This window comes from Triticum dicoccoides, chromosome 7A (genome assembly GCF_002162155.2).
Source record: "Triticum dicoccoides isolate Atlit2015 ecotype Zavitan chromosome 7A, WEW_v2.0, whole genome shotgun sequence".
Lineage (NCBI taxonomy): Eukaryota > Viridiplantae > Streptophyta > Magnoliopsida > Poales > Poaceae > Triticum > Triticum dicoccoides.
This window is the reverse complement of record NC_041392.1, coordinates 20913049-20917766: the sequence shown is the minus strand read 5'-3', so window position 1 is coordinate 20917766 and position 4718 is coordinate 20913049. Positions and strand designations below refer to the sequence as shown.

Sequence of the window (4718 nt, the reverse complement as noted above, 5' to 3'; positions counted from 1 at the left end):
TGAACTCGTAGACCCAGGCGTGCGCGGTCATGCCTCAGATCGGCCCCGGGCCAGAGCACAGCGGAGAAACTTTTAACGACCCGCGGGCCGCCGCTAAGCAAGCTAATCTCTATCTCCGAACGACCACAGTTCCGTTAAATAAAAGGTGATTGTCAATGAGACCGGTGGAGGATTTAGCAAACCTTGGGGTCAGGGTCAGATTTACCTATACTTTAGATACATACGTACACGTTTTGTTTGCATGCATTAACATTGGCTTTGTACATATCTATCTTATACAATATACGAAGAAACGAAAGTATGTGTTGAACACTTTTTAACAAATATGTGATCCAAATTTTCTTCCAGAAATATGCAATGAACATGTTTTTTGCAAATATGTGATGAACATTTTTTTAGAAATATGTGATGGACAGTTTTTCAAGTACACGGTGAATATTCCAAGATACGCGTGCTCGATCCGTGCGTTTCTTTATACACAAAACTGCTTCAGGAACGCTGCAGTCTTCCTCCTCTGCTGCTTCGGTCTTCCTCTACAAAAATTAAGAGAAAGTACAGCTGAGCGCTCCTGTCTTCCTCTGTAGTTATGGTCAGCGCCGCCGGCGAGTCGGGAGCCAACCCTGCCGTGGCCTTGGAGGAAGGTGAGGTCCAGTCCTCACCTCTCTTGTCCGGGTACTACGCATCCTTGGAGGAGTCAGAGGGTTACGTTACGGGCCTGGAGGAAGGGGAGAGCTCCCACATGGTGGCGGTGCAGGTGTCGGCGCTGTGCAGGGAACAGATGCGCGCCATCATGGTGGAGGAGCTGGCCGGCCCAGAAAATGACGAAGATGTGGAGTGTCGTGCGTGGGATGCGGTGCTGAACCGGAGCTTCGAGCTGGCGTATGCACTATTGATGGGGCTGACGAAGAGGCGGACACAGTGCCTTGGTGGCGCTTCTGGCCCGCGGCAGCATCCTGTTGGCAAACTGCAGCGACTCCCGTGCCGTGCTCTGCTGCGCCGGTGATGCCATCCCGTTTTCCGAGGACCACAAGGTGAGATTAATTGCGTTATGCACATTGTCTTTTTCTCCTATGGACAAATTTTGAGCTTGATGAGGCGTGGATATGGTTGGAGCGGGCGGACGAGAGGGCGCGTGTTAAGGCAGCCAGAGGCAAAGTGCGGCGCTCCAACGACGGGCATGTGTGGGATTGGGGGGCTTGCCATGTCGCCGGCTTCAGGTACGAACGTATTACTATTATATCAAAGGCGTGTAGTTTGTTTGGTTCTTATGCACACGTTTTGAAATACGCGGTAAACAGTTTTGAAGCACATGATGAACATCAAATATGTGTTGAACACTTTCTCAAATAGAAGATGAACATTTATCAAATATGCGTTGAACACTTTTTGAAATATCTGTTGAACACCTTTTCAAGTACATGATGAACACTTTTCTGAATAGATGATGAATATATTTTTTTCGTATACACGATGAACTTTTTTTCCATAGGAGTGTGGCGCAAAAACACTTCACGCCGGAACTTTTTTCGTCTTCATCCTGCAGCCTTCCACGTGGCAAAACTTTGCCGTGTGGTGGCCACTTGGCCCTCGGCAAATAGTTCCTTTGCCGAGTGTTGCCTTTTTGCCAAGGCCTACTCTCGGCATTAATATGTGTTTGCCGAGATGCTCCCTTTGCCGAGAGTCACGCTCGGCGTCTCTTACTTTTCTGAGTGCCTGTGGTTTGGCTCCCGGCGAAGACCATCACACCCGGCGTATACAAAATTTCCAATAGTGAGTACTGAACTTTTTGTATCGCTCATATGAATAGAAGCTGATGGCGGAATAAGGAAATCGATGTACAATGTTCACAATATTGCCTTTCGAATATGCCAAACACTTCTTGTTGAACAATCCACGAAGCCGCGTGCCATATACTACCCTTCCTTAGAGCTGCAGCATCTGAATGTATACCTGCCACCTGTCGGATCAGTATGCCACAAGCTCATACAACAAACTTTATCATCAACATATGGGTTATGTGACAAAAGAAATACTGTATTCAAGAACATTTTTAAGAGATTGCAATTTTGTAGCTATGAATAGCGTATGGCACATACAATAAATCCACAGCCAAGCTTTAAGTTTGGACAGTGATTGGACAATACATGTGCAGAGTGTTGTCAATTAACAACAACAATAATAGGCCATGACTGTCAACCAGAGATATATTGTTTGGGCAATCAGTTCATAGCAATGGAAGAATATATATATCGCATTCAGGGAACTAAGTTGATATTATCAGCATCTGACTCCGTTAAAGAATCTATATACGTGCATTGTGAAGCCAGAAGGAGCACATCAGTAGCACGAAATAGAAGAAAAATATTCCTTCACACTCACAATCTATGCACACGAGAACGCGGAAGATAAAAGAGGGAGTGGAAAGCCTATTACCTGCAAGAGGATGGAGAGTGGGCGAGGATCGAGATGCAGGTCTTGCTGACCACGTCGGCGAGGTGCGTAACGGTGCCGATGTGGCGCTGCTGCTGCTCCTAGCGGCGGGACGCCGATACGGCACCATGGACGTCGAGGGCCAGGCCGCCCACCAGCACCGCCGTCTGCATCGGTGGACAAGGAGGGAGGGAGGGACCGGGGGATTGTGGTGGGTGCTGGTGGAGGCCTCACGTGTGCGTGCTCGGAGTTCTTAACGGCGATGGCGAGGGTGACCTGCAGGAGGCACTGAAGGATGACGAGGGGGCGGCGAAGGACCAAACGGTGGCGGCGGCGGCCATCTAGGGCTACAGGGGAGCTTGTCGCTTGCTAGGTGGGTTGGCGGGTTCGCAGTTAGGGTTCCTAAGAGGGCGCCACCGCCGTCTGAAACCCTTGTCAGGGGGGGCGGGGGGACGGGGAGGAGTCGATTAGGGAGGAGGAATCTCATGGAGTCGGCGGTGCCGTCGCAGAAGATACAGGAGAGGCGAGGAAGGGGCAGGAACGAAGGATGAAGGCGGGGGGCGACGGAGGATCACCTCCCACAACCACGAAAAAGATCGAGGGAGGAGTTGGATCGTACGATTTTGTTAGGCGTGTTTTTTTTTGTGCGGTGAGAGATGAGACGAAAAAACCCAGACGAAAGTGGGGGACGAAAAATAACCGTGCAATCCTATCAACTGAGACATTAGGAGTGGAGATTACTTCTTATTTCCTTATTTATCGCGATGCTTTAATTACACATTATTTCCTTATTTTTTTGGAGTAAAAGTTTTGGGAAGAAGACATAAATGACGATACACTAGTAGAAAACAGGGCTTTGGTCCAGGCCGGGTCAGCCCATTAGTCCCGGTTCAGTCTAGAACCGGGACCAATGTGGGCATTGGTCCCGGTTCGTGAGCCCAGGGGGCCGGCTGGGCCACGTGGGCCATTGGTCCCGGTTCGTCTGGACCTTTTGGTCCCGGTTGGTGGGACGAAGCGGGACCAATGGGCCTCGCTCCTGGCCCACCACCATTGGTCCTGGTTGGTGGCTTGAACCGGGACCAAAGGCTCCCCTTTAGTCCCGGTTCATGCCACCAACCGGGACCAATGAGGTGCCTATATATACCCCCTCGCGCAAGAGCAGAGCACAGTGCTCTGTTTTTTCTGGCCGAGGGGGAGAGGGCTTTGTGGTGCTCTAGCTCACCTCCTATGCACATGAGGTGTTCGATGGAATGCCCGAGCCACACTACTTAAGCTTTCTCCTCTCGAAGCTCGACCTCCAAGCTCCATTTTCCTCGAGATTTGACTAGATTTAGCGGTCCGTCACGCCCCGTCCCCGTCTTCACCGCCGTCGATCACCCGCGCCGATCTCATCACCGACACCACCGTGGTGAGCCTCTTGTTCTTATCTTCTTTCTGAAAGGAAAAATATTCTTACTTGTATGTTTAGATAGATACTTGTATCATTTTCTTACATTTATTATTGCATCTTATATAGTGCGATGGTTTTGGTATCCGCCCCGTCGGCCTTCGTCCTGTCTATGATTCGGATGTGGTATGTATATTATCTTTATAACTATTGGTTCATTTATTGTTTATGAAAATTATGCCGACCAACGTGACATAGATTTTATTTATCTAGGATATATGTGAATCGGAAATGCCAACCGACCCTATTGTCGAGAGGTTAAATTTAGTTGAAGAAGAAAACAATTTGTTGAAGTAAAAAATAAAAAAAAAATTGAGGAGGAGAAGATGATATTGGAGTTGCATGTTGCGGATGTCGTCGATGATCACAAGATCAAGATGGATGCAATGCGCTTGAAGATTAGAAAGATTAGAAAATATGCCATTCATACCGAGGCTTGGTATCATTATGCCGTTGGATCAATTGTTACTTTGGTTGCGATTATGATCGCATTTGTTTTCGCATTGAAATGTTTTACATAGTTTCAATGTATGGTTTAATTAATTAGATGCTCTGGAGAGCTATATGTTGTTAGATGAGAACTATGTATGCACTTTGGTTTTAATGTGATGATGAACTTCTATTAATTTGGACACTTAATTATATATAATGCACGCAGATGAACCGGCAATGGATGTACGGTGACAGACACACCCGCGAGTACATTAAGGGCGTGCATGAGTTTCTCGATGCGGCTGAGGCAAACAAGCAGAATGGTTTTATGTGTTGTCCATGCACTGAATGTGAGAATACGAGGTCTTACTCTAACCGGAAAATCCTTCACTCCCACCTGCTTTACAAG

General features: G+C 48.0%; 1 pseudogene; it reads right to left on the bottom strand.

Moving 5' to 3' along the window:
* Window positions 1–1740: 1740 nt before the first annotated feature.
* LOC119332898 lies at window positions 1741–2603 on the bottom strand (annotated as a pseudogene).
* Window positions 2604–4718: the final 2115 nt, after the last annotated feature.